The sequence below is a fragment of the Triticum aestivum genome, chromosome 2A (assembly GCF_018294505.1).
Source record: "Triticum aestivum cultivar Chinese Spring chromosome 2A, IWGSC CS RefSeq v2.1, whole genome shotgun sequence".
Taxonomy (NCBI): domain Eukaryota; kingdom Viridiplantae; phylum Streptophyta; class Magnoliopsida; order Poales; family Poaceae; genus Triticum; species Triticum aestivum.
This window is the reverse complement of record NC_057797.1, coordinates 649,765,789-649,775,327: the sequence shown is the minus strand read 5'-3', so window position 1 is coordinate 649,775,327 and position 9,539 is coordinate 649,765,789.

Here is a 9,539-nt window from a genome sequence, read left to right as displayed (position 1 = left end):
AAATTCGGGTACTCCATATGTCCTATTTTCAGCAAAGGTCATGCTGAAATTTTCCGTGAATTTTAGCATGACTTTGCTAAAAATAGGACATATGGGGTACTTGCGACTAATGCATGGGCCGAGGTATCTTAGTACTTAGTTATGTAGGATCAACTGCCCCGCCATTCTTGTTGCATTAAACCAAAGGTGGCAATAGAGCCAAGTGATTAGGCCCAACTTAGAATTCTCCTTAGCATCGATAAACCCTAGATGATAAACCAAACATAGGTGGCAATAGAGCCAAGTGATTAGTGCCAAGTGATTAGGCCCAACCTAGGGTGCCTCGGCATCGATAAACCCTAAATGATGAAAACTTAACTTGGCTTCTATAGGGTGCCTCGGTGTCGATGAGAACCTAAATGATGTACGCTTAGGCTTTTAGGGTGCCTCAGCGTCAACAAACCCTAAATGATAAAAGCTTAGCTTTTAGGATGCCTCGGTGTCGACAAACCCTAAATGATGAGACCACGATCTTGTTCCTTGACAATAACCAACTTTTTGACCAAACTTTTTTCCTATTTAGAGCGAAACATGGCCCACACCAATGAGGCCGGTGGTTCGGGCGGCAAGCAATTCTGGGAGCTGTCCCAGGAGTTGGAGGAAGAACCTCACCGCTATGAGGACGCCGCAGAAGACACCAATCCTGACTACACAACCCCTAGTGGCGTCGGGGATGACACCACTGATCATGGCGCTGCGGATGCCACCACTGATGATGGCGGCGCACAGATGGCAGCCAACCGAAGAGGCAACGGAAGGACCAGCGCCCGAATGTGCTCGGCACCGTCAGGGAGGAATTTACTGAAGTGAACTCCGACGGGCATCCGACGATGCCCAAACACGTAGTCAAGGGGTACTCGATTCAGCTCGGGTGAATTCTCCGAAGCACCGCCTCGATCAACACCGAGAACCTAAGGCATAAGGACCGAGGGAATTTGCGCAGCCTCCTCTTCACGAAGCTGCATGAACGATACAAGTTCCCCGCTGAGTTCGCAAACACACGCCTCTCGGGTAATAAAGTGAACGGTCCCACCCTCACAACGATGAGCACGGCCCTGTCTACATGGAAAATCACGGTGAAGGCAATGATTAACAAAGGTGATAGTTATGAGAAGATCAAGGTGAAATATCCTTTGATGAGAGAAGATGACTACAAGGAGTTCAAGATCAAGTGCGAGAGCCCCGCAACCTCCGAATCAAGTCAGTGGGGGAAAGAAATGCGGCAGTTGAACATAGGGGTCCACCAACTCGGTCCCGGCGGTTACAGAGTGGCAGAGCCTGTATGGGACAAGGAGGACGCGGAGCGTGCCGAGCAAGGCCTACCGCCCCGCTTCAAGAAATACAGTGACAAGCAGACCAGGAACTTTCTCAGGGCCCGGTACAAGGAGGACCCGGTAACAAAGGAGCTTACCAAGGATCCGAAGACCAAGGAGCTTGAGCTTGTTCTGGTAAGGAATACACCCCCGCGTAATTAGCTCCATATGGTTGCATTCTAATTAATCCCCAATATTTCTAAATGGTTCACGTTCCTTCCGCACGACAAAGAAAGCAGTAGCGCGGGGTCGTCTCAGAGCTCCCCTTTCGGCACCCCTTTGAATAGGGCGTTGAACGTAATGAAAAACAGGGATAAGCTCAATAAGCCGACGTCAGCTGGTCGTGTGGCCGGCAAAGGCTTGTCCACAAAATGGTCGTCATACTATGCCGCTGGTGGGCGAAAGGAGAAAAAGACCAGCTCGGAAAGCCAGTCGCGCGAGGTTGAAGCACTCAACGCGCAAGTGGCGCGGATTCCGGAGATGGTCCAAGAGCAAGTGCAACAACAACTGGGATCGACGCTCACTGGCATTATGCCTACCTTGATTCATGGGATAAAGACGTGGATTGCGGGTGGCTAACAGGGGCCGCCCGCGATTCCCAGCTTCACGGCCAGCAACTCGCACAACGCGCAGGCGGCGCCATTGGTGTCTCCGGCGGTGGCGGTATTGGTGTCTACGGCGGCGGCGCCATTGGTGTCTCCGGCGGTGGCGGTATTGGTGTCTCCGACGCCGGCATTGGAGCTTAATGCACCCGGGTGTACGCCGGTCGGCACCTTGCCAGCAAGCGGCCCCTCCGTCAGTTGCACGCCCGTCATTGGCGGTGCCTCGACATTAGCCGATCTCGACGACATCACGGTAACTAAGCCTCTCGGCCGAGGACTTCATCTCCTTGCCTTTGACTGGGCATCCCTGACACCCTACATGTTATCGCAGGGCGCCGCCGACGTTCCTTGCACTCTCCTGCACTTCGTGGGCGGCGAGTTGGTCGATGTCACCAAGGGTAGAATCGTTCAACCAGGCAACCCCGTGTTCCACGGTAATCCGATGCCACCCACAATGTATAGGGTTGAAGTGGTTCGGGTGCTGCCAGGCTGCGACGAGCTGTTACCTCCGATTCGACCCGTTGGGGCCGACGAAGAAGATGAGATGACCCTCAGCGCCTGCGTAAGCTGGACCCTACTTTGGCCGAAGAACCAGATTCGTTTGGGGGCGGGGGACACCACCCCACAGACAAGACCGCCAGTCGTGCCGGCGCCAAGCCATGGCAAGAACACCGCAATGCTACCAGACATGCTGGACATCCCTATGGCACTGGATTCGGACATGCATATGGCACAGGATCCGGACGACGACGACAACGACGATGGTACATTTACCAATGTCGATAAGTACTTTGCTGAACATGGGTACGGTGACAAGTTCTGCGGGCCTCCTTCTCAAGAACCCAAACAAGACGACCGCGATCTAGCTGGTACGGCATAGAAACCCAATTGCAATAGGCGTCGTCTGGCGTTCAATTCTCAGGAGACGCCTCCAGCTGCCGACTTCATCGAGCCTCAGACAGCGGAGGTGCCAAATATTATCAGCCCCAACACGCTCAAGAAGGCGGTCTGTGAGCAGAACTCGGTCCCATTACAGCAGATCAAGAAGAAGGGCCGGAAACGGCCGACTAAAAAGGCCGCCGGTGCGAACCAGCCGGCACCGAGTATGATCCATGCTCAGGACGGGCCACCTTCACCTAAGGATATCTCGAGGAGGGTGCATGTGGTGGGTAGGGAGATGCTACCGACAAATATTCTCAATGCTGCAACCGGTGCTATGCGGAGTCTGCATGATAGTGTTCTTTCTTTGGAGAAGCGGCGTCTCAGAGAGAATGATGTGGCGTACCCGGTTTTCGTGGCCAACGTGCCAGAGGGCAAGGGCTTTGTGGATGGCGCCATCGGGGGTACGATCGTCCTGCGGTTTGATGACATCTTTGCTATGTTCAACCTTCATCCACTGCACTACACCTTCGTTCGGCTGTTTTCGCTGAGTATGGTGATGCGGATCATTAGAGACAATACCCCGGACATCATGATCGTCGACCCCTTCTACATGCGTGCCAAGCTCTTGAGCAGCGCTTGGGACCGCCAAGTCACGAGTTCACACCTCGAAGACGTCATTCTGGCAAACCCAAATAAGGATAACTTCCTTGTGGCTTACTTTCCCGAGTAAGTCATCCCTTAACTGCCCTGTAACATATGATTTCTTATATTTTGATCGTTCTTTTTTTCTAACATTCCGTGTTCTGTGCAGTGACACACATTGCACACTCATCCTCTTAAGGCCGAAATATTCCATGGCCACATATTTCGACCCGAATCGTAACTCCAAGATAGACTACACAAATTTCAAGAAAGTTCTTGATGATGTTCTCTCCGGCTACGCGAAATCTGGAGGCACCTTCATCAGGGCAGTTCATAAGTACGGCAAGCACGTGTTCGCCCACAATACGACGTTCTGCTGCGTCAAGCAGCCGCCTGGCGGTCAGAAGGATGCCTACTGCGCCCTCCATCACATGCGGGCGATCGTAAGGGACCATCATCACCTTCTGCTACCAAATAATCTCAAAGATTGGGCCGCGAGCTTGTCGGCAATCCAGGACGCGGACATCAGACAAGAATTCTTTCGCATCCAGTCAGAGTTTGCAGACATCATCCATCAAGATGTCCTTCATACCTCGGGGCAGTTCTTCCTTAGATATCAACCGTCCAACATTGAGATAGACGGAATGCTACAAATGCAGGCCGACAACGCCCGCGATTGCGTGACCATCACGACAGACGGCGGCTTCATCCACGCTCTTTTCCATGAGTCGAGTCGAAAGTAGTGATGTGTAGTTCTGAAACATTGATTGGCTCATGTTGTAATTAAACTTTAATGAATTGTATGTCTCTTTGATTTGGACAGTCGTTCAACTTAGATGTAATCGATGCTATTTATTAGTAGGACCATGAATCGTGCTATTAATGTCTTGCTTTTCTCTTCCGATCCTTTTGTTGCATACTTATATATTGCTTATGTATGTATTGTCTGTTGTTTGGCTTGTGCATAGAGATGCCGTCGTATGTCGTGTACAAGGGTAAGGTTCCCGGAGTCTACGACGACTGGGAGGAGTGTCAGAGACAGGTTCACCGTTTCAGCGGTAATAGTTACAAAGGGTACACCACTAGGGCGGAGGCGGAATCTAGATATGCCCGCTATCTAGCGGGAGAGAGGAGGGAGCGTTGGAGGAACCGGATGAAGACCAGTTTCATCGCGATGATGCTCATCGTGATGACCGCAGCTCTCTTCTATGTGATGGTAGTTTAGATGATCGATATCGACTTGTAATGTGAAGACAAACTCGATACTCGTGGTCTCGAGACTTGTAATGTTTTATCTTTGTTTGGTCTTTTGAATTCGGAGACTAATATGATGAATTGTATTCGGAGACTAATCTTCTATTGTATTCGATGAATCTGCTGTTGTTGTGTGCTACTGTCTATATTCTGTCAAATAATATATTTTGTAACCTGTGCAAAAATCAGAAAAGTAAAAAAACCTAATATTCATACTAATGGCGCATCACTACAGAGTGCGCCATTAGTATGCCAAAGTATACTAATGGCGCATCACTAAAGAGTGCGCCATTAGTATGCCAAGTATACTAGTGGCGCATCCATCCGCAGTGCGCCATTAGTATGCCAAAGCACATGGTTAAATATGACCCCTGGGAGGCATACTAATGGCGCATGGTGTTATATAATAATGGCGCACTGGGTGGTGTGCCATTAGTATACCAGATACTAATGGCGCAACAGTGGTGCGCCATTAGTAATAAATACTAGTGGCGTGATACTAATGGCGCACCAGTGATGCACCATTAGTAGGCAAAACTGGTGCGCCATTAGTAGACCTTTTCCTAGTAGTGGTATATAGATGCATTAAGATAACAAGATAATATAATGATATCCCAGCAAGAAAATAATGTTCCAACAAGGAACGATCTCCAATATTCACCTGCAACTAGCAATGCTATAAGAGGGGCTGAGCAAAGCGGTAACATAGCCAAACAATGGTTTGCTAGGACATGGTGGGTTAGAGGCTTGGTTCAACAATATGGGAGGCATGATAAGCAAGTGGTAGGTATCGCAGCAAAGGCATAGCAAAAGAGCGAGCAACTAGCAAGCAAAGATAGAAGTGATTTTGAGGGTATGGTCATCTTGCCTGAAATCCCGCAAGGAAGAAGAACGAGTCCATGAAGAAGACAAACAGATGTAGTCGAACGTATCCTCACAACACAACGTTATCGGAACCAACCCGAAGAAGCAACACCGGAAAGAAGCAAACAATCATGGTAAACAACCATCACATAATCATGGCATGATGCACAACCAAGTATGATGCATGTCCGGTTTAATGAAGCATGGCATGACAAAGTGCACAAACAACACTACAAATTAAGTGGAGCTCAATATGCAACGATTTGCATATTGACGGAACACCACATACACTGACAAATATATGTGGATGACATTATCTTCGGCTACACCAATCAGAAATACACTGACAAGTTTGGATATATGATGCAAGAGCAATATCAGATGTCCATGATGGGTGAGCTAAAGTTCTTCCTTGGTCTTCAAATACGTCAGCAATGCAACGACATCTTTATATCTCAACAGAAATACCTCAAAGATTGCCTGAAGAAATTTGGAATGCAAGATTGCAAAGGCTACACGACGCCAATGCCAGCCAAACATCATCTGGGTCCCGACGACAATGGTAAAGAGTTCGATCAAAAGGTATACCGCTCCATGATTGGTTCCTTACTTTATTTATGTGCATCTAGGCCAGATATCATGCTTAGTGTTTGCATGTGTGCCCGGTTCCAAGCGGCACCAAAGGAATCGCATCACTTAGCTGCGAAGCGAATTCTCAGATATTTGACTCACACCCCAACACTAGGATTATGGTATCCAAAGGGCTCAGAGTTTGATCTAGTTGGATTCTCGGATGGTGATTATGCTGGTGACAAGGTGGATCACAAGTCTACATTAGGCACATGTCATTTTCTGGGACGATCACTTGTATGTTGGTCTTCAAAGAAGCAGAACTGTGTATCTCTGTCCACTGCTGAATCTGAATACATTGCTGCTGGATCTTGCTGCGCTCGGCTTCTATGGATGAAGCAAACACTCAAAGACTATGGCATTCATCTGAAGCAAGTACCACTCTACTGCGACAACGAAAGCGCCATCAAGATTGCCAACAACCCAGTTCAGCACTCGAAGACAAAGCACATTGAAATTCATCATCACTTTCTCAGAGATCATGTTGTGAAGGAAGATATTGATATCATACACGTCAACACTGAAGAGCAATTGGCAGATATCTTCACCAAGCCCTTGGATGAGAAGAGGTTTTGCAAGTTACGGTGTGAGCTAAATATCTTGGAATCCTCAAATGTCCTGTGATTAGGCACACATCCTAACACTTATGCACGTTGATGACTTAGATGTGCAACACACGAAGTAAAGTATATCTTCAATCAATGAAGACTTACATTCTGAGTGTGAATACATTAACGTGGAATTTGACTTCGGAGCGCCACGATAATTGTGCGCCATGTCTGGGTCTAATACTTCCTATATGGTGGGTAACACCACCACCAAATTCTTCTGTTTGAAGTGTTTTACCCATGGCGTTACATGTGCTATGTCTTCACATTTTGTTTGTCTTCATTTTCAATTTGTCTTCATGATTATCTTCACTATGTTGACTTGATTGTCTTCTGATATATACATACTAGTGTTCTGTCCTCTACAACATTCACTTATAGCTACGTCTTCCTTGTTGAATCTTTTGAACTAAGTAAATGTGATCGGACCCTAATCTCTCTATGCTTTCTATCTCAAACTCAATCTGTCCAAATCATATGCATTCTATTGAAACTGTCGAATGTCTTCCCTGTGTCCTAGTCAGCAGAAGATACAGAGACAAACATTAAGTCCGTTTTCAATGCTAATTCCTTCACCTGAAACCCGGAGAAGTGGGAACGACCACCCGACAATCCAGGTGTGCGTGGGAACGTGGAACAACCTCCGATATGTTCCATGATGGCCATGTGTCCTTCAGATGTGAATTGCTAGGGGAACCTGTGTAATAACACGGTGTCGTCCCTGTCCCTATAAATACACACTTCACCACAGTCATTATCCTTTCTTCCACTCTTGCACAAACCCTAGCGCCACCGCTAGCCCTCGACGACGCCAGCGACGAAGCGCTTAGCTGTCGCGACCTCACCGACGCTGTCTTCACGCCGGCCGCAGACATCGTCTTCTCCGCCATTGCCGTAGGTGTCCTCCGTCGCGAAGTTAGGGCACGGACGATCGAACTGCTCGGCCTCCTCTCCCACTCCGTCTAGCAGTTCTTCGTGTGGTAAATAAAACTTCCTTTTTACGGCCCCTTTGATCCTATAGATTCATCACTTTCTACCACAAGCAGTTTCTGTTCACACAAGTTGGATCTATTTCATACTACATCTCATAATATGCCTAGTATGTTCACTTATGCTTCACAAAGTAGTTAGATTCCTCACTTGTACTTATTCATGGATTCGTACAAATCTGGAACCAACTCTCTATCTATGAGTGAATGTCTTCGCACTATGAGGTCAATGTATTCTAAACTGATTTATCTTCAAAATCTTCTGAGAATGCATATGACCTCTTCCCCTTCCCTTGCACCTTAATGCTGTCACAGGTACATGTCTGTGGGAGAATCCCTTGGTTCTCATAGTCTGCATTCGTTTGCAGAATTCTTACAGCATCACATTAACTCTCCCGAAGCCAGTTCATGTTTGACCAGAAAGCGGAAGCCTTTGAAGCCTTTAAACGTGTTGAAGCCCTTCAGTTTAAGCTTCATGGCACCAGAGAAACCTACAAGAAAGGGTGGCAGATAGCGTCGTGGCAACACCTCAAGAGATTTGCCTCCTGGCCTCTATGAGCTGTAAAAGACAGATCCAGAGGAGGACTACAATCAGCGAAGAACTCGAATCCAATGGATTCGAAGATATTGGGCAGAACAGTGGTTCAAGTACAGGTTCGTGACCCAGGAGTATGCTGAGAAGAATGCCATCAAACAACCATGGGGAGACATTCTATACAGAAATCTTCAACCCAAGTCCAGAGCTGAAGCCATTGAACAAGGCTTCTATCCTTGCATGGTCCGTGGACCGCAGCCTGCGGATGCAGACCCATCTTCATTATTGTGGTGCCGCGATGATAATCTATTCAAGCGCAACCTTCAGTTTGCCAGGAACTCAGCCAAAGAGAACAAGAAGTCACGAGGCTTAGACTTTAATCCAGGCCCCTCTGCTCCTCGTGCTGATGGCACACGCGAAGCTGAACCCAATCTTGTTGGGCCCTTCTACAACCTGGAAGGTCTCATCACTCATATCATGGTTCAAGGGACAGCCATGGATGAGCCTGCATATGACGCTAAATCTGATGAAGCGCCTGCACCACCAAAGCTAAAGAAACTGAAGAAGCCTAAAGCTTCAAAGCCTGCTCCTGCACCAAAGGTCTTACAGGCGAAGCCTCTGGCCACTGCACCTCCTGAACAGAGTGTGTAGTCTGAAGATTTGTCACGCATCTCTAAGCCCTCGAGAGTAAAGATGCCCTTGCAACCCACCAGCCAAGAACTGACTGTTGCTGCTATTCTGCGCAACGACGCCATTGATCTGTCCAGCGATGAAGATCTTGAAGATGACGTTGTTGAGCAACTGATCAAGAGCAAAGAAGAAGCAGAAATCTTCAATGATTTGCCTCTCTTTGACGTAGCAATCCTTCACAACTTCATTGATGAGTGGTTTGAAACCCCCAATCTCAGCTTTGATGATCTGCAACTTCCAATTGGCCTCAGCATCGCTTTCACTGGCGCCATTGCTTCTGAGCTAGCTCTAGCTCAGCGCATCATTGAACTGAAGCAAAAGACCGACTATGAGAAAGCCCAATTCAAGCAGCACATGGCAAAGCTCAGCGTGCAAGATGTCAAGAACTTCAAGACTATGCTGCACGAGCTCAAGGAAGCCTTTTTCAAGAAACGCGAAGAAGCTAAATGTTCTCATGAGCGCATGAAGAGTCTGGCTGAAAAGTGCGTGCA